Source organism: Oryctolagus cuniculus, chromosome 8, assembly GCF_964237555.1.
Source record: "Oryctolagus cuniculus chromosome 8, mOryCun1.1, whole genome shotgun sequence".
Classification (NCBI taxonomy): Eukaryota; Metazoa; Chordata; class Mammalia; order Lagomorpha; family Leporidae; genus Oryctolagus; species Oryctolagus cuniculus.
In genome coordinates this window covers 73,782,135-73,804,051 of record NC_091439.1, presented here as the reverse complement: position 1 = coordinate 73,804,051, position 21,917 = coordinate 73,782,135, and the positions used below count along the sequence as shown (strand labels likewise).

General features: G+C 36.4%; 1 pseudogene; it reads right to left on the bottom strand.

Moving 5' to 3' along the window:
• LOC100343232 (nucleolar and spindle-associated protein 1-like) overlaps nt 1-21,917 on the bottom strand; it is a 77,279-nt pseudogene that overhangs the window by 20,811 nt on the left and 34,551 nt on the right.

Below are 21,917 nucleotides of genomic sequence, written 5' to 3'. Positions count from 1 at the left end.
ACTAATAAATGCACTTCTACAATTATTTGTGTTGATGTATTTTTAATGTGTTTTGAAGGAATAATGTTCTTATATATCTATGTGTGTATGTGCAATGTTGAAAATCATTTCACATTTGAGATGCCTATCTGAATCAATCATGTACCTCCTCAGAAATTTAAGGCCTTTTGTCCTATTTTTCATTCTACATAAAGTTTAGAAAGCTTAAAGCTTAGTGTCATCACTAAATTGTGTGTTATCACAATGGAATCTTTAATATTAGTGCCTTAGCCAAAGACCCATATATAATGCTGTGTTTGCATTTTGAAGAAACAGTTACAATGTTATTTTGTCATTTTATTGTTGCAACTAAGAATGTTAATACTATGTAAAAATCTTTTTTATGGTGTTCTTACTATTTAAATTTCATTTGCAATGAATTGGTCTTTGCTTTAAATTGTTTTCCTCCAAGATAACCAGAGGCCTATTGTGATACTATTAAGATGTAACCATATTTTCTTTTGTGAACTTTGACTGTCAAAATTTTACTTTAAACTCAGAGAAAATGAGAGATGAGAGGATTGCAATAAGAATGGAGACAAAAAACATAAAGTGATATAATACTAAAATAAAAGATTTTTGCGCAGTTACATTAATATGGTAAATGAGAATGACAGCATAATTTAAAGGTTACTGCACATGCAGATGATATACATGTGAATCTCCTTATGATTTCTTTGTTGAACAAAACTTTAAGGAAATGCTTACAGAAAAGCAAAGCATTGTGTTACTTTTTTTCCATTGAATATTTACTAAAATTTAAATTGTCCTATTTTATATTCAATCTTTAAGTAAAAAATTAAATGTAATGCTTGCTACATAATTTATAATCATTAGTTTTTTGGCGCATTATGATGGAACCAAACATATCTGACTAAAGATAGAACTTCAAAATATTGTTACAACAATAAGATGTTTAATTTTGAACACAATAAAAGCCATATAGAAATGATATTCTGAGGCTGTTGTTTGAATTGGAACATAGTTATAAATTTTCTTCCTTAATTGAGTGTAGTACATAAGGTTTATGGAAAATGCACATTATCTTTCAATTCTATTTTCCTATGAAGTTTTTTCAGTGCCTTCATGTGATAAGTCGTGTTTAGGGCTGGAACCACAGAGAAGTTAAGGGAAAATTAGATCATTGTTCCATGGTCTAAAACGAGTTTGTGTGTTTATTTGTATGTGTATGTATTTTGTTCAGTGTAATTAGTCTTTCAGGTTGATTGTACTTTATCATGAAATTAGATGAGGTAGACACCAATAGATACCCTGCTTGCAGTTTGAAATCAGCAGGTAATCAAAAAACAAAACAAAATCAACAGTACAACTTTATCCATAGGAATATACTTTTAAATAAGTTTCATTTATCCAACAGAAGACAAGATTATGGACAATTATTAATAAGACTATCACTACAAAAGTTCTGAAAGGGAGAGAAGCTGCTTCAGGCTCTTGGCGGACTATTTGTATCTTCCACTAGCCTTGGAAATAAAAGATTAAACTCAGGATAGGACAGATTGTCCTCAGTATTTCTTGGTTTGAATTAAGAAAGAACACACAAAAAAAGGACCTCTGATAGATAATGACAATAATGAAAGGTAAAACTACAAAGTTGGCAGAAAAAACTTTAGGAGACTATTTTTGTAGTAGGGTGGAGAAGTTTCAGAAACTAATTTTCAGAAGTAGGTCATAAGACAATAAGTATCATTATATTAAAATTAAGATTTTAGAGATGGGCATTAGGATGAGGTGTTGAACCACTGTGATGACCACATGCCATATTGCTGTGCCTGGGTAGGTGTACTAGATATAGGTCCAAATCCCACCTTCCTGAGACTGCAGGCCCTGGAGTACAGGAGTTATAGCTTAGGTAGCTGGATCCTTCTAATCACAGAGGGGCCCTGAATTGACTGGGCCTAACCCATGGAGTTATCAGCATTTGAAAAATCCATCAATGGATGGGGGCTGTCTATCAAACGTGTCTGACTATCTGTCTCCCCTCCACTGTCCTCTGAAATAAATGTATTTTTTCATTTAAAATTTTAAGCTCAGTCTGGTATACTGTATGCAAATTCACTGGGCAGGTGACCAGTTGAAGGATTGTATTTGTAGTGTTTATAATTCATATTATTTGTGTTGCTGCTGCAAATGAATTAGAAAAAAGTTATTCTATTAGTTTAATGGACAAAGTTATCAACAGTTAATACAGAGAAAATAAAATCCTGAAAGCTAACAGAAAAAATGAAGAAATGCTCAAATTCTTGTCAGATTTTAATTCATGTATATTGTAAGTAAAAAAATATTTGGGAGCTGGATAATGCCAAGGATTGATGAAGATATGGGAATACAGGAATACAGATTGTTACAGCCATTCTGAAAAGTTATGAACCACCACTCACCTAAATTAAGTATTCACATAACCTATGACACTAGTAGAGAGTTGAGGTGGTGTGAAGGGTGGACAAACTTGAAGTCTTGGGTAGATAAAATCTATACTAATGCTTAATATATTTATTGAGAGATTGCATAAATGGGTGAATGGATGAATGAAGTTCTGTATCTCCCACAATGAAACTCTTCTAGAAAAAGAGGTTGGGTGGAGATTGTGAAAGGTGTGGAAATATTACATGGTTATAAAAACTTTCTTCAATTTTGCTGCACGGGTAGATGCTTACTCAACTTATCCCTAAATCCCAACCCATAAATGATCGGAAAGCTAGTACCAAAAGGGAAATAACCATTTATGAACTAACTATATGATGAAATGAGCTAATTGTTTCATTTGATAGTTTAAAGTCTTTTTTTTTTTTTTTTTAGATTTTATTTATTTATTTCAGAGGTAGAGTTACAGACAGTGAGAGGGAGAGACAGAGGGAAAGGTTTTCAATCCTTTGATACTCTCCAAATGGCTGCAGTGCCCAGAGCTGGACCTATCGAAGGCCAAGAGCCAGGAACTTCTTTTAGGTCTCCCATGTGGGTGCAGGGGCCCAAGCACTTGGACCATCTTCTGTTACTTTCCGGCTATAGCAGAGAGCTGGATCAGAAGAGGAACAGACTGAACTTGAACTGGTGCCCATATGGGATGCCAGCACTGCAGGCAGAAGATTAACCTACTGTGCCACAACACCAGCCCAATATAGTTCAAACTCTTTAAGCAATATTAGTCCATATTCATTTATTTTAATTAATCCAATATTAATTTTGAATAATCCATCTCAGAGACACATAACCTCAAATGCTCTGACATGGATTTGAGACTCTATAATACTGATTAAAAATGAATATCAATTACATTTTTGAGCCATTATTTCATTAATTCTCTGAATATTAGAAAGATTTGAATCTGAGAAACAAAGGATAAGGGAGTTTTGAAGAACAAAATGAAGGAGTGAAAAATAAACTAACACTGTGAATGAGACACATTACTTCTTTCATAATTGAAATATTTTTATTCTGCATAATTCAAAATTTGAACTGATTTTCAAATATATTTGATGAGACCACAGAAATAATGCTAGAATTGAGTTAATATAGAATAAATCATACTACTTGATGTGCATGGCTATGAAATTAATTTACACAGAAAAATTAGAGTAAATACATAGTGTCCACTGATGAGAATTTTCACATAAAATTATGTTTGTTATAGGGTTTAAATATTAACATTGTTTATATAAGGATCACTCTATATACTTTTCTGCTTGTGGAGAAAAGGTAAGGCCAGGAGTGACAGAAATCAAATGTCTGAACTTCCAAATGAAAGTGTTTCATTTTAAATTTTCACTAAAATTTGAAGTTTAAACTTTACAGCTACCACTCATATTAAATTCTTGACTAGGTTTACACTTGACTAATGTACTTCAATATAATTTCTTAAGGTCCATAAACTGAGACATCCTAAGTAATAGGTATTGTCTAATTTGGCAGTATTGAGAGAACCTTCATCAAATTCATTCCAAAGAAAATTAAAATGCGTATTTTATTTTGGATAGCTACATTCGATCTAAAGTAAGTTCTTAGAAGTAATCAAAGGCCAGTTCAGAGAGTTTTGTTTAGTTATCTATTACTGTATGGCCGTTTCCACAATGGTAGTGTTAGGGGTGAAACAGTGGAGAAGGATTACCTGGGTTCTTTGTCTCACATGCAAGAAAAATTTGCATGCAGACGAGGCAGAGACAAAAGCATGGTTTATTCAAATCAGAAACCTGCCAAGCAGCCTAGAGAGGAGATCCAAGAGAGGCAAACCTGAGAGTCTGGTGGCAGTAGGGTTTTAAAGCACAATTTTGGGGAAAAACTGACAGTCAGTCAGATAACAACCAGAAGACAGAGACAAAAACCATTCAAAAGGCCTGATTTGTATTTGCCCTATCTAGCTTGTTCAAGATAAAACCAAAATCATCAAAAGGGTGGGATTGGTGACTTCTGTTTTCACAGTATACTGAGATCTCATAAGTATGGAATCACCGCTCCCTCGCTATTCTCATGACAAAACTGGAAGCTCCCAAGGAGTGAGACAGGTAGCTTTTGCACCATCTCAGGGAGATTTTCCTTTCCTCATTCCACCAGGACCAACCTGTCTATTGACCCCTCTGACTCCTCACAGTAGCAGCTTCAGATAACACCCATTTATTTTTTAAATTTCCTGTAGGACAGAAGACAGGGGATCTCTACTCTCGGCTTCATAATGCGGAAATCAAGGCACTCTCGGCTTCATAATGCGGAAATCAAAGCATTAGCAGGAGTCTTCTCTGGATAGAATCCCCTTTTAGTCTCATTGAAGTTACTGGCAGAAATCTGTCCCATGCCCTGCAGAAGCAAGCTTCCTCTCTCCTTACTTTCGGCAGGGTACGGCCCTCAGCTCCAGAGACTGCTCTACTGTTCTTGCGCGTGGGCCTCTCCAGCATTATATCAACAGCAGACTGTCAATCTCATATTACCAATTTCTCTGACTTATCCTTTTCCCACCAGTAGAAAACAAATCTCCTGTTTTCAAAGGGCTCATGTAATTTCTATTAAGTCCACTAGATAAATATCCTTATCTTAAAGCAAATTGATTAGTAATCTTAATTAAATCTGCAAATTCCCTTTTGGCATGCAGTGTAACATACATGCACACAATGTGATACTTGCAAACCGTAGTGTTAAGGTGGAAAATTTGGGGGAGGAGGCATACATTTTTACAATTTTGTCTATGACACTCATTTGGAGAAACAACAAACAATCTTTTAGGTTCGTGCCAATAAAAATATTTAAATTCTACAAAGTTTTCTTTAAAATCTAATAAAGAATTGTCTTTTGGCTCAGTTCTCAGCTTTAAAGATCTATTTTTCCTATCATTTGTCTTTTTAAAAGCATAATTTAAAAAGAATTTTCTGGTAAATTGATAGCTTGTGGGTTTAAAATTATTTACTTGTAAGTATCAGTAAAAAAGCCAGGATGAGTAAGTTGCTGGGACAGGAAGGCCAGATGGCCATCTCATCCAAGTCAGGGAATACCTCCAGAACACAGACTACATCATGTTTCCAGGCAGCAGAGAAAGCAAGAAGACCCACAACAGTGTCTGATAATCCCACAGAGATTTGTTGTGCAAGATGTTTCCTGACTGATTGCATTTGTGGGTGCATATTTCATTATGTTCCTAGTATTTCAATTGCAAACAAACACTGTGTTATCTTTAACAAGCCTCAACAGGAAGCGATAGCTAAATCTGGATGGCTTTTTGCTTTGTTTTGTTTTAGAAAGGTCAAGTCTTCGCAGTAATTTTAGACATTAATGGAGACAGTGACTTCTCTCTGATATTTAGAGGTTTCATTAATCTAAAAAAACCAACCAAACAAACAAAATCTCTAGTTAACATTGCTGAAATAGTGGTAGTGAAAATGATGGAGGCTGGGAGATAGCTGGCAAGGACAAGCTGAGTTCGCCTGCCTTTCTCTTCTGGTTCACCTGCCCTGCAGCCTGGCTGTACAGTCTGTACTCCTTTCTGTGGAGCAAAAAACTTCATTTTGCACCATTTTGATACTTACAATCAATGTCTGCTAAAATGTCCAACAACTGATGATTGCATCCCTTTGACGTCCTTTAGCCTGTTACCATTTTAATACAGTAAAGTTTCTACAGTTGACATTCTTACTCCTGTTAGACATCTGGTGCCAAAACATCTCTGGGAGAACATTTCTAAAAGAAGGGCAAGGTAATAAGCTGCAAAAACTCCAACCACAAACTCCACCCCCTTTGAATAATCAATTAACCTCTGATACCAAGATGCCACCCTCTATGCCTGCATGTCATGTGAAGGAATGGACCCATTCTTGTTGAGTGTAGCTCTTTCCTGGCCATGTATATTCCGTGTGTATGTAACTTTCACTTTGCTTGTAAACAAATCTTGTTTTTCTACTGACCTTCATCCATGTCTCATCCTTGAAGACATTCTTGTGTTGGAAACAAGAGCCTGGACCCAGGCCCCCAACAACAGCAAGGACTTAAAATTTAGAAGTTACTTCTGTGCATGTAAGCAGCTGAGGTGCTGAGGGCCACCTGTAAGTTAAGAAGAAATGCATCATTTAAATGAATAGTTAATACATGTTCATGTATTCTTAACAAGCTAGTCCTCTGAATAGTATGCAAACCATAATTTTGAGGGATATGCTCATGTGAAATCAACATTACAATTATATGTCTGGTGCCATGGCTCAATAGGCTAATCCTCTGCCTGCAGCACTGGCACACCGGGTTCTAGTCCTGATCAGGGCACCAGATTCTGTCCTGGTTGCCCCTCTTCCAGGCCAGCTCTCTGCTGTGGCCAGGGAGTGCAGTGGAGGATGGCCCAAGTCCTTGGGCCCTGCACTCTCATGGGAGACCAGAAGCACCTGGCTCCTGGCTTCGGATCAGCACAGTGTGCCGGCCGCGGCGGCCATTGGAGGGTGAACCAATGGCAAAAGGAAGACCTTTCTCTCTGTCTCTCTCTCTCACTGTCTACTCTGCCTGTCCAAAAAAAAAAAAAAAAAAATACAGTTATATTGATTGATTTTCAGCTAAGTTCAATGTCACATTTAAAAAATAATTTATTTATTTATTTATTTATTTTGAGAGAGAGAAAGACTGACAAACTTTCCATCTGTTGGTTTTGTCACCAAATGCCCAAGAGATAAAAATTTAATCTAGGTCTCCATGTAGGTGGCAAGGAATCCAACTATTTGAGTCTTCAGGAAGCTGGAATTGGAACTTAAACTAGAACTTGAAACCTTGCATGCTGATATGTAATATAGACATCCCAAGTGGTGGCTCAACTGCTGGGCCAAATGCCTATCTTGATACCGCATGTTTTAGCTGTAACTTTTCTACAACCCAGTTTACTTCTCCTTGTAATATATGTGTACTACAAGGTGATACAGTTACAAATAGATATAGATATAGATATAGATATAGATATAGATATAGATACAGATATAGATATATAGTGGGGCCTTTAGCCATGTGCAATGGAAGGATCTAAATTGGGTTTGTGCTAAGGCTGTGTCTGTTACATGTAGCCTGGTTAACATAGGTGAATTCTTAGCCAGCTCCACCATATCCTTTCTGTTCCCAAGAAGATGTTTCAGGAAAAATACATAAGAGAGTCTGTGCCTTTGACCCAGGTCATCATTGAAGTAAGCTCAGAAGGTGGCGTTACTTCCAGGGAAACTAGAGACCTTGCAGGAGCCAGATGAGTAAAGAATGTGAGGCCTCGAGGAACTCAGATTTATCCTCACCTGATTCAACTCTAAGAGGTAGAGAAAAGGGCATAAACCTAAGTTTCAACAGCTTAATGTTGTGCAAAGCATATAACAGAGATAAAATTAATATGAGATGTTGATTGGCTGAGACTTGAGTCCTTTTTTTAACTCAATAAACCAAAGCAAAATATAATGGTCATACCCCCCATATCCAGTAAAAGCACAAATCTTCAGGGAGAGGCCTACTGAAATATCGTTAGGATTAAAGCTATCTAGATGATATGAGAGGTACAAAACTTCTTTACTTAAAGTTGCCTTTTCAACAAATTCAAACTCATACTGAATAAGGAAAGAATAATGAATATGAGTATAAAGATTTATGTCTGATTTTTAGAACTAGGAAAAAGGAGGATTGCTTTGGACTGTTATATGAATTGATTGTGTGATGTTTATGATGTCTAAAACTCACAAAGCTATCCTAAATAGTTGGATGATCAAAAGGTTTCCTGATTTGGGATTTCTCCATCTTCCGACTGTCGCCCTGCATTATTTCTAATGTATTAACTATGATATGGGCACTTTGTTTAAATATGGCAACATTTCTGGGAAGGGTCATCCAATAACATGGCTAAAAGCACCAATAAAGCACAAACTTCCTCATCCTGCTGTGTCGGCTGTTTCTGAGATGTTGAAAGCATGTGTGATTTTTGGCCTGCTATGAAGCTTTGAAAACCCTAAAGACTTTTAAAAGGGATTATAAATGGTAGACTGTGGTAATACCTTTTATTAGTTTCCATTTGTTGGATTCCCTGTTATCCATAAATGTTTTTAGCAGCTCAAATGTCACATTAGCACCAGTGGGTAAAAACCTTTTAATGGAACTAACTGACCTCCAGACCACAGGGAAATTGTTCCAGTGCTAACTTTCCTTCATAAGTTAAGCTTATATTTTGTTGTTGATTTTCCAGTCCAGTTAGCATTAAGTTACTTATCTTATAAAATATTTGCCTTATAGTAAATAATTTGATTATTTGATACAATTTTCAGCTATCAAAAGGTGGAGTCTGGTGTGAATGAAAGTTTAGAAGAATCTTTTTGAGATATGAAAATCTTTTGGCTTACTACAGTATCCACAATTAGGGTCAAAAAGGCAATGGATCAGATCAGCAGGTCAAATGACCAGGCTCTGATGAGAGCTGCCAGATGGGGAAACTCTAATTATTCAATTTCACTAATACTGTGTCAAGAATATAGACTGTATTTTTATTCATACATTTATTCAAAAATATAAGGAACACACTTGGCCAAGTGGTTAAGTTGCTGCTAGGAATGTCTACATCTCATATCAAAGTCTGAGGTCCACTTGCAATTTCAACTTCCTACTGATGTGCACTCTGGAGACAGCAGGTAATGACAAGTATTTTGTCCCCTGTCACTCACATGGGATACCAAGATTGAGTTCCTGGCTTACAGAGTCAGCTTACAGCTCTAGCTGTCATGGGCACTTGGGAAGTAAATCAACATAGATGGATCTCCCTCTTTCTCTCTCTCTCTCTTGCTCTCTCTTTCTGTGTGTTCCTCTGTATCTCTGTTTCTCAAATATATAAATAAGTAAAAATATACAAGTCCATGTGGTAGAAATGAGATTGCAGGGAGAATAAAGAGTTTCTATGTTCTAGATGACAATGGGAAAATGGAAATAAACAAATGGATTACAGGTTGCTCTAAAAGCAAGTAAGAAGGTTTGGAGCCTATTGGTTGAAAAGTATGTTGTTAGAAAGACAATTCAACTCTTTCTAGTAAAAGATAATGGTTTAGGAAAATCCTTTTTTGAAACCAGACTATTAAGTTGAAAACTGAAGGATAAGAAAAATAAGACATAGCTAGAGTATGGAAATAAAACTTTTTTTTTTCCAAAGATAATGCTGCATTTAATAGAGTTTAAAACAAAAAAAAAGTTGTTTTTGAAAAAAAAAAATATCTGTGGGACCAGAACTTTAGGAGAAATGTGGCAGAAATCTAATGTATGCACTTGCAAGCCAGTCTAAGGGGTTTGAATGCTACTCTAAATGCAGGGGAAAAGCATTAGCCATCTCTGCATATGTACTTACACTTGAAATGATGACTCTGGTTCCTGAGTGAAGACTGAATTGATTGGAGTAATACAGTAATAAGGAGACAGGAGGCTGTTGTACAGCTCAGGATGGTCATTGTTGGACTGACAAGGTGAAAATTGATCAAAGTGCATATATTCATCATATAATTTGGAGGTTAAATCAACACTATTTACTTATGAATTAGACATAGGAGATGAAAGAAAGAAGAAATGAAGAATGACTGAGATTCCATTTATGCAATTGCATGTATTATGAGGCATTTACCATGGTTGGGAAAATGCTATCAAGTTCAGCAATAATTGAAGATGACATCCTGAAGTTAACTAGTCATCACAAATCATACAGAATACTCTCAGGAGGAAACTATTTTCTTTTGTTGTGAACATTTCATTAGTTATTTTGTCACAAGTAGTCTAATAGGCATTATCGAATATATAAATGTATTTTTTGCTTTCCAGCCTATTATGGACTTTAAAAAAAAATAAAGTGCAAGCCCTAAATTGTGCAGGATAAATTCTTACATATTGCATGGCTATTTGTCAGTCACTTTATTTTTTCCACAAGTGTGACAAAACTTTCTTGATATTAATTACATTGTGATTGGTTTAAATTATTGCAAATGCTTACACATCTCAAAAATATGAAAAATCATAGAAAACTCCAGGAACTTATATCTATAAGACATTTATATATATATTTATACATATACTTATAGGTATATATATATTGATATCTATAAGGTATTTGAATCAAAAGCCCATCATGGCAGGTGTAACTAGTATCAAAATTTAATTCAAAAACTTATTTCACAATTTTCTATCTGTGTTAGCAAGCTTCTAAGATGGCCTAGTGATCTTGGCCTCCTGCTATTCATATCCTTGAATAATAAGTTCCCCCTTCTATTATCTTGACTGGTCTCATTAAAATACGTCCAAAGTGAAGTATATCACTTCTGAGAATGTGTCATTAACTATATTTTGACATTTTACTTCTATTGTATCATAAGCTCTCAAGAAAGCTAGATGTTCATGTATTAGATTTTCATTACTTTAGAATACCTGAGAGGATCATTTGTGGGGAAGAATGTTTATTTTGGCCTATAGTGTGGAAGTTTACAATCCCAGATCAGGTGGCCATATCTATTCAGGCATCTTGTGATGCCACAGGAGGCAGGGAGATGCTCAAGTGAGGGTTAGAAAGCAGGGAGACACAGGGAACACATTTTTCATCTACTGTTCATGAGGTCTCCCTAGAATGTCAGCATAATTTGATCATGGGATTCTTTTTTTTTTAACTGTCGAGTTTCATCTTTAATTGAATTTACATTCATTCCAGGTAATTCTGGAAGCTTCTGGAAAAAGAAATATTAAGAACACATTTGGAAAATTTTAACTAGCTTTATCTCTTCTGTGACACTGCTGGGCATCTATGTAGTTTGTTATTCAGTCTCTCTCTCTCTCTTTTTTTTTTTAACTTTTATTTAATAAATATAAATTTCCAAAGTACAACTTCTGGATTATAGTAGATTCCCCCCCCCCCCCATAACTTCCCTCTGACCTGCAACCCTCCCATCTCCCACTCCCTCTCTCATTCCATTCACATCAAGATTCATTTTTAATTATCTTTATATAAAGAAGATAAATTTAGTATATATTAAAGATATCAACAGTTTGCTGCCACACAGAAACACAAAGCATAAATTACTGTTTGAGTACTAATTATAGCATTAATTCACATCGTATAACACATTAAGGACAGAGAGCCTACATGAGGAGTAAGTGCACAGTGACTCCTGTTGTTGACTTAACAAATTGACACTCTTGTTTATGGCATCAGTAATCATCCTAGGCTCTTGTCATGAGTTGCCAAGGCTATGGAAGCCTTTTGAGTTCGCTGACTCTGATATTAGACAAGGCCATAGTCAAACTGGAAGTTCTCTCCTCCCTTCAGAGAAAAGTACCTCCTTCTTTGATGGCCCGTTTTTTCCACTGGGATCTCACTCACAGAGATATTTCATTTATGTTTTTTGTTTGTTTGTTTGTTTGCCAGAGGGTCTTGGCTTTCCATGCCTAAAATACTCTCATGGGCTCTTCAGCCAGAGCCGAATGCCTTAAGGGCTGATTCTGAACTGAAATTGATCACTTGGACTAGTGAGATGGCATTGGTACATGCCACCTTGATGGGATTGTATTGGAATCCCCTGGCATGTTTCTAACTCTACCATTTGGTGCAAGTCCTATTGAGCATGTCCCAAATTTTACATCTCCTCCCTCTCTTATTCCCACTCTTATATTTAACAGGGGTCACTTTTCAGTTAAATTTAAACACCTACGAATAATTGTGTGTTAATCAAAGAGTTCAACCAATAGTATTAACTAGAACAAAAAATACTAAAAGCAATAAAGTATTAAGTTGTTCACCAACATTCAGGACAAGGGCTGATCAAATCACTGTGAGAAGTTTCTCACAGTGACTTGATCATGGGATTCAACCTTAGCAACCTAATCCAATTCAATCACTTTGCAAATGTGTGATATTCAGAAGTCATAATTTATCAAGCCTCCAATATAATCTCTCAATCATCAGCACTAACCATTAAACCATGTAAGACTTTGGGATTCAAATATATGCATAAATTTGGGAAGGCAAACCCCTGGTCAATTCCTAACAGTCAGGTTGTAAGCCCACAGTGTGAGGGTCTGAAGGTTTTGCAGAACAACCAATGAAAGAGGCTGACATCTCTTCATTAGCTCTGTGAGTAACTTAGAATGCTTATGCCCCAGCCCTCAGCAAACCTCTGGAACCCTGCAGCTTTGGCCAACATCTGCACTCAAAACTCAAGAGAAACTCTGGGCCCCAGAAATCAGCCAAACTGCGGCCTGTTGCTTGAGGCCACAGAAAGTTTCAGACTAATTCATTGCACAATTTGTCATTATTTGTTAACAGCCATAGAAAGTCAATGTACTATTCTTTCTAAGGAACAGAGAAAACAAATGTTCTGAATCCATGAGGGATTTTCTATCTTGGACTTAGAGAAAACACTAACATGGTTTTGAGATTCAACTTCATTGGACTTAAGTTAAGCATGTCCTGTTTCTCTCTAAGGCTTTTTGTCAGTTCTTGATCTTGTGTTGGTGTGTTCTGAGAGGGAAGAGAGGGACACATGACATCACCCTCACTGATGGCAGTTATTCTTTGAGGAGCGACTGAGGTAGAAGTTGTCTGGGAAGAATATGTTAGAACATTTTCACTTGCTTGTCTGTTATGAAAACAGAAAAGACAAGGCCAGTATAGCTTGGACTCCAGTGTCATAGTTCTAAATGACTTATTAAGGCAGTGGAAAAATAGGTGCCGGAGGACAGAAAAAAATCAGACCAAGAGCAAACACGGGAGGCAGTGTTTGCTTTCCCCCAATACCCTTTGGGATACCATCAGTAGTTGAGGCATTGAGGTGTAGTCAGGTGATGAGGGTAGAGCCTTGATGATGGAGGGAGCTTGCTTGCGTTCTCTGCTGCCCACCATGTGAGGACACAATGGCAAAGTGATATCCTGCAAAACAGGAAGAGGGCTCTGCGGATTGTGATCATGGTGGCATCTTGAACTCAAGAGCTGTTGGAAATAAATTTCTGCTGTTGGATACGTGCCACCCACTTGAGACCTGGATTGAACAACGAGTGTCTACTCCAAATCTGCAATGTTTAACATGAGGCTTTACCACTGTTCACTACCATCACTAGTTTGGTCCTTGTTTTAGTGAGGGCATCATCCAAAAAATAGACATCATACTGCTCATTTCAGACCGGTAGAAGATATACCAGTGGACTTTTTTCAAAGTTACTAAACATTCTACAAGAGCAAGGGGAAAATAAGGGGTCATTAATGGAATAAAAAGAAAGGAAAGGTAATAATTAGAAACTATTATATTGGGAGACATTGTTATATTTGTGTTGGATCCAGCCAAACATGTCCAGCAATAACTAGGGCATGAAGAGAAAACATGTGTGTGCATCTGCTCAGGATTCTGGGATCCAAGACTATCTTAGCCTCTGTAGCCACAAGGCAACATGCGGTGACTGTTCCTTGCCACCGCTAGAGAATTACGCAGGCTGCCTGTAGCTTGCCTTGACCAAGGAGGGGAAGTGCACCACCCGCCACTCAGCCTTCCCTAAACGGAGGGGGGGTGGGGATCAGGCTCAGGCGGTGTGGAGCCCAGTCGAAGCAGGGGCAGGGTCTCACTTTATTGTAAAAGGGAGGTGTATATATAGCTGAGGTACAGAGGATGGTACAGAGCAGATGAGCAGATGCAGGCAAGGGGTGGGGTATTGTGATGTAAAAGGGTCTTAACCACTCCTATTCATTATACCACCTTAATGATCCTTAGGCAGAAGCGCCCTGGGGCTGGGGTGTTTGCTACCAGGGATTTGAAACATAAAGACAGGTTTTCAAATTCAAGGCAGGCTCAGGAAGATTCCTCTAGGCCTCTCCGGATTCAGCTTCCCCCACAGCAACAATTCAAACTTACATAAATATTAGACAGAAGTTTCTCTCTTTTCTTAACCTTGTGATTTCCTGCCACTGTTTCCTACCAGGAGTGCCCAGAGAAAGACTCCAGCATAGGCTCCTTCTCATTTGAGACTCAGCCTAGCAGTTTGAGGTTGAGAAACAACAAGTAAATAGATGGCATACTAGTGGCATTATCTAAAGCCTATGCAGTTAAACAAATAAACATAGTGAAATAGTTACAAATAAATAAAAAGGTAAGTACTGCAATGGTTAACATGGACAGTGAAAGATTAAGAATCCATTAGAAAACTGAATTAGGTTTCAGATATTCATGCATTTTTGTGAAAGTCAAATGTGAAGTTCAGGTTATCATACCACTTAAAGATTTGGTAGAAACATTATATATAAATGAAAATGTTAGTTTTCATAAAACTAGCACATTGCTGTACTAACCTGAAGTTTGTTAAATAAATAATGATCTTTACTTATTTTCACTAATTTTCATTCTATTTTGTAAGACAAATGCAAATTAAAGTATTAAAATTATTTAATGTACAGCTAGATTTCCTTTTCTAAGTGGATTAACTTAAATTGAACTTTTCCTGCAGTCAGTTTTATTTATATAATGGAAAATTCTGTGATGTGTATCAACTATAAAACAATTTTTTCATAAAACATCATCCCTGTAAGAATAACAGGCTTGTAAAAATGACTGCTTTTATATAAGCTAGTGAAATATGGTTTGCTCTATGACCAATGTGAATATTCAGGATACTGGTTCAGGACTAGGTTCAGTCATTTTGTAAGACTAAAATATAAACTAAAGAACCTGTGCGATCCTTTTTTAGCCAATGGTTCTGATATATACACTATGGGCTTTGGTTCAATATTAGTATGTTTTCTGCTTGTGAGTTGCTCCAGTGGTTTAGTCCTATGATTTAGAGTCAGGTTAGCCTACAGTGTATTTTTGAAGCAATAAAAGAAACTTTTGTTGAAGGCCTGTTCTTATCTTCTGTGATTCACACTGATATCCACAGCTTTCTTTTAATTTTTTTCTTTATTGCTGAGGGAGGTAGACAGATGGTTAAATAAATGCTTCAAGCATGTTAAAATTAAACTTGACGTTTCTGATTACCTTGGCAGATACTGCCATTGATTTACCACAATGCAATTTTAGGGGAAATAACTTTAAATTTTCACTTTTATATCAAAATTGATTTTAAGAACCAACATTATACAAAAAGTATAATTTCATGATAATGTAGCAGACAGATAGTATGGGCTCCATAATCTAAAGATGATACTGTTTAAAACTAGAAAGCTATTTTGTGAGTTATAAGTCAAAGCCTGAAGACAAATTGATACTTTCAAAAATTTAGTAATAGTATCAAGTTTATGATAATATTCTTGAAAAATTCATGTGGAGCCAGATTTCTGCGCTGTGACCTTTCAAATGCCCAAATATAAGAATGGTCTTTTAAGGATTTCATTCCTGAAACTATGACTAAGCCATGTTTGGTTGTGCCAAGTGACTCATTAATCAAAGAAAGAGTATTTAGGATGCATGTGGTGATCCATCTGGGCAAGTGACCTGGAGAAGAAAGAAATTTTCTCATCTCTATGGTGTCTACTTGGGAAGGGGTTTGTTTTATATCTGCCTTTGCCGGTTCTGTGCCTTCCTGAGAAGAAGAAATGGACAATCTGGTTTTTAAACTAATTGGAAGAATACCTCTCCCTCCTGAAACTTTGCTGAGACACAGACATAATCAGACCTAGGACCATAATTGAAGATATGCTTTATATGTAAGAACAGATCCTGTTTTGATTTCTCCTGGGATAAATAATTGGTCTGTGGTTATCGGAACCAACTTTTATTTAGTTTGAAAATTGTGTTATTTATTTATTGACTTATTTCAGAAGAAAGGAGAGAGTGAGGGAGGGAAAGAGAGATAGAGGGAGGGGAAGAAAGAGAGAGAGAAAAGAGGGAGAAATAATCCAGGTATTCATTGGGGGAGAGAGAGAGAGTGAGAAGGAGAGAGAGAGAGATGAATCATCCATGTATTCATTGAGAGAGAGAGAGAAATCATCCCTGTATTCATTGATTCTCTTTCCAAAGACTTGCAACAACCAAGTGTGGGCCAGACTAAAGATGGGAGCCACAGACTGAAGCTGAGTATGCCACTCAGTGGGAGGGACCCAACTTAAGCCATCACCTGCTGCCTCCCATGGTGTGTACCAGCGGGAAGCTGGAATTGGAAGCAGAGACAGATTTGCAATCAGCCACTCTGATAAGAGTGGTGGGTATCCTAAGTGCAACTTAACTGTTATGACAGCACCTGTCTCAAGCCAACTTTTAAAAGCAAAATTTCTATATTTGTTTAGTGACTAGTGAGTGTCTTTCCAATACCTTAAATATTTTGGAATTTAGAGACAGCATGAAAGCGTTAACACTTTGAGACTCAAAAATCTGTTTCAAACATATTCATAAGAGATAAAATTAGTAAAAAGACTATTATAATACATTTCTGTGTAAACAGAAGATGAACATTTTTGTAATGTGCACTAAAAGAAAATCCATGCTTCTACATTGCCACTGAAGACACATGGTCCTATCAAAGCTGTGATTTTGTGGGTAAGTGAATGGAAGGCTCAGATTTCAAAGACCTTATTTTGTGTTTAAGTTTATCTTGTACCTAAGTGAATCAAATAAAGTTCAGAATATTACTTGTAGCTCTATGCTTCAGATAGAGTATGGCTATGTAATGATTCATACATAGGAGAGAAAAGATCGCTACCATTCACTGAGCATTCAGATATATGTGTGTGTGCGAGTGTGCATGTGTGTATAGTTGCTTATATCCAGAAAAAAAAGAAATAAATTAAAAATTAGGAACAGTACCAGCCTCTGGACTTAAGCTGTGATATAAGATTTATTTTACAGGTATGAACTCCAAAAACATTGAGATGGAAAAACAGATGAAAACTATTAAACAGGCCGGCGCCGCAGCTCAATAGGCTAATCCTCTGGCTGTGGCGCCGGCACCCCGGAGTTCTAGTCCCAGTTAGGGCGCTGGATTCTGTCCTGGTTGCCCCTCTTCCAGGCCAGCCCTCTGCTATGGCCCAGGAAGTCAGTGAGGATGGCCCAGGTGCTTGGGCCCTGCACCCCATGGGAGACCAGGAGAAGCACCAGGCTCCTGGCTTCAGATTAGCGCTCCAGCAGCAGCGGCCATTGGGGGGTGAACCAATGGAAAAAGGAAGACCTTCTTCTCTGTCTCTCTCTCCCACTGTCCACTCTGCCTGTCAAAAAAAATAAAATAAAATAAAATAAAAATAAAAAAATAAGAAAAACTATTAAACAGGTGCTGGCATTGGTGCAGTGGTTATAACTCCACTTTAGATCTCCATATCCCATTTCCAAGTGCATGCTTTTGAGTCCCAGTTTGGCTCCTGATTACAGCATCCTGGTAGTACACATTGTGGGAGCTATTACTTGATGGCTTATGTAATTGGACCTTTGCCACCTATGTGGGAGACCTAGATTGAGTTCCTGGATCCTGACTTTGGCTTGGGATAGACAGACTAAGCTGTTGCAGGAATTTGCAGAATGAACCAGCAGATGAGAAGTATTTCAATATCTCTCTCTCTCTCAAAGAAATAAAATAAATAATACAATAATAAACCCAATGAACAGAGACTTGAAAACCTTTCACACAAATTTGTAACTCAAACAAAAATTATAAAATGCATCAAGAAATACAATGCCATTATATACATGGATTTTAAAGTTTTGCTGCCTCAAAATAAACTTACCTTTGAATTCTAAAAAAAAAAATAAAAATGCAATGCCATGAAGTGTAAACCCAATGTTACAAAACAAGAAACAGCACATTGAAGAAAAGAGACAGATTACTATGTGGAAGAAAGTTAACTTATTATTAATTCTCAAATGGTGGGTCTAAATAATAGCTACAAACATTCTTAGATATCAGGATGTAAGCTAAAAAGATTATGTGGATCATGAAAATGTAATAACTGGAATTATAGAATAAATGATGGTCTCAACAAACTGAAAAGAAGATACTATCTCAAGAGAGATTTTTTTTCCAATCTACTTGCACGTAAACTGGATAAAAGAAGTTACAGGCCGGCGCCGCGGCTCACTAGGCTAATCCTCCGCCTAGCAGTGCCGGCACACCGGGTTCTAGTCCCGGTCGGAGCGCCGGATTCTGTCCTGGTTGCCCCTCTTCCAGGCCAGCCCTCTGCTGTGGCCAGGGAGTGCAGTGGAGGATGGCCCAGGTGCTTGGGCCCTGCACCCCATGGGAGACCAGGAAAAGCACCTGGCTCCTGGCTCCTGCCATCGGATCAGCGCAGTGCGCCGGCCGCAGCGCGCCGGCCGCGGCGGCCATTGGAGGGTGAACCAACGGCAAAGGAAGACCTTTCTCTCTGTCTCTCTCTCTCACTGTCCACCACTCTGCCTGAAAAAAAAAAAAAAAAAAAAAAAAAAGAAGTTACAAATAAGGAGGATAATTCAAATACCTTCTATCAGTAATTGTAGATTTTCCAAAATAATTTACAGGAAGCCTAGAGGAAACAAAAATTAACTATAAAGACAATGATTAAAAACTTTCCAGAACTTAAAATCTAATTCTTAAAAATAAAATAATTTGTAGTGTTCAGTTTGACTAAAATGTAACATAGAGGCCAAGAGTAGGGTGTTGGTGTTATAGTCATTGAATCTCAAAATAGCCTGCAAAAAAATACAAGTAGAAAAGGTATGCAGACAACCTCTTCAAAGTGTTGATATAATGATCACAAAATAGGAACAGGCAGCACCAAACTACCTTTGCATCTTCATAGTTTTGGCAAACATGTTGGAAGAAACAGAATTCAGAGGGACTTCTGATGTCCCTGAAATCCAAGACCCTGTTATGGGTTGAAATGTGTTCCCTCAAAAAGATATGTTGAAAGTCTAACATGAATATCTCAAAAATGTGACCTTACTTAAAAACAAGGTGTTTATAGACATAATAAATTCTAAAATTAGGTTACTAGGATAAGATATAAATCAATATGAATGATGGCCCTATCAAAAGAGAAATTTGGACACAGACACAAACACTGGTAAAATTCCTTAAAAATTTTAAGTCAGAGATCAGGGTCATACATCTATAAGCTAAGGACTGTCAAAGATTAAGAGCACCCCACCAAAGCTAAGAGAAAGATATGGAGTAGATTCTTGTTCATAGCCCTCAGAAGGAATCAAAACTGGCATCACCTTACTCTTGGATTTAGAGTGTCACCACGTATGAAACAATGAATTACAGTAGCAACTTAGCAAAAAGAATACAAAATTGTCAAAGTTTACTTAGGCCAAAATTTGAGAATTTTTTTCTGGCATGGAATGCTCAGTGAGTCAATCTAATAACAGCTTCTGATAAAAAGAGAAGCCCTGGCACACTCCAGTTTGTGGGTGAGTTCAAGGGGGCCACTAAAATATTGCTGGAATCCATTGATCTCTCTGTGTATGGAAAAGCTTAACCCTAAGGAAAAACTGGTCATATATTCCAAAAAATTTCTCAACAGCACCCCTCTCAATCTTTGTAGTACACACACACACACACACACACATATAGTATTTTATATATAATATTCATTATAATTTCATTTAGTTATATTGATTTTCATATCATAAAATAAATATAAAGTATATTCTGTACATTTTATATAGGTATCTATAAAATAGAGTAATACAATAAGGATTCTAAAATATGTCATAATTTTGTACTGTATTCTAAAGGGACTTGAAGTAAGTTTGACTATCTATACTCATGCCCCCTTTCCTCTTTTAGATCAATATATTTAATTAACAGTCCTAAATAATTATTACTTCACACCCAACTCTGCTTATAGTAAAGAGGTAAAACTATTTCACAACATTTGCTCACTTAGATTTGTCTGAGAATGGAGAGAGGACTTGGAATGACCTTGTTAATATTGAGGGTAGCCCACTTGTGTGTGAAGTGGTTTCATGCTGGATGTTTACATTTGTTTTATGTTAAAATATTGACATACTTGATGAGAATTTAAAAGTGATTTTTTATTTTAGAATATCTTGAGAACTCAGTAATTTTGAAGTTATTTAGATTACTTTAAGTATCAGAAATATCTGTATTAATTCAATTTATCCATGCCCTCTATACTAAAATAGAAGAAAGTTCTCAAGAAATCATAGCATATAAAACCAACTATTGAAATATCTTATTTCTCTTCCAGATTTTGAACACATATAATGTTCTGTTTCATTTTCTCATCTTTCTATAAAGTTGGAGTTCAAGAGATGAATTCATTTACATTAGGAATAAGTTGTCTTAGGAATAAAGATAATCAAAAACTCAGTCTCCCCCATCCAATCTTTCCAACTTACTAAACAAATATGTCTTTTCCTCCTAAAATTTAATTGAATGGGTTATTCTGTTTAGTTCAAAGCAAAGACTACCTAACAATACAAAGATAGGCATAAGCTATTCATTTCTTAATTCATTCCATTGTTATATATAGTTTCCTTTAGCCTACTGAGAAGAAAAACATTGGAATACATTGACATTTGCTAACTAATTACAAAGAGTCATATTAGGAATTCAGTTAAATATTTTATAAATTGCTTGAGTTCACTGATAGGATTCTTTTCCACATGTTATATGAAGGGTCTAATATGTAATATTCATGAACAATTCAATGAGTTTGATAACTAATTCCTTTGTCTGCTAACAGACTGGAAATTTTCCCATAAATTTTATTTGTTTTCCTCTGTTTGTGACAACCATCTGCTTAGCTTTCATCATTTTGTATTTCAGCCAAGATGGAATTAAAATAGACAGAAATATCTAGTATTAGAAAGAAAGCAGCACAGATCACTAGGAAGTGGAGCTTAGTGTGCAGTTTTGCTTTGCATGAATAAGGCATCTCCTTAGAAGATTGATCTCAATTCAAACCTCTTGAGAATTACTGAGAAGAATTAATTTGAAAAGAAGGTGTTTAAATATAAAGAAATTGAATGTTTAAATTGTAAAGCTTTTTTATTTTATTAAGTATAAATATTAGCAATTTAAAACTTCATTCTAAATCATTCCTTCGGAATTGAGGAAAACAAAGTTAAATCTCAAGGTGTTTTTGTAAGCAAAAGTTGCTAGAACAATGTTGTACTTTAAAAATATACATTAAATCACTTTTGTAGCAAATATTTTAACAAACCCAATAGATTGTAGCTCTAGTTCATTGTCACAGTGAAAATTGTGAGCTTATCAGTATGTTATATCATGAGGAGAAAATAGAAAATAGCAACCTGTGAAAAGCTAATACATCTACTGCTTTATCAAATTATTTGAAGATTGAAGCCAAATAACTCTATGATGTCCATGGGACACATTTAGGAAAAATTGAAACATTATATCAATCATTAAAATGGTAGTTATTTCTGCCTCTTATTATCACCTGTTTTTAAGTTTAGACAATAACAATACCAACCAAGCAAAATTAGTCA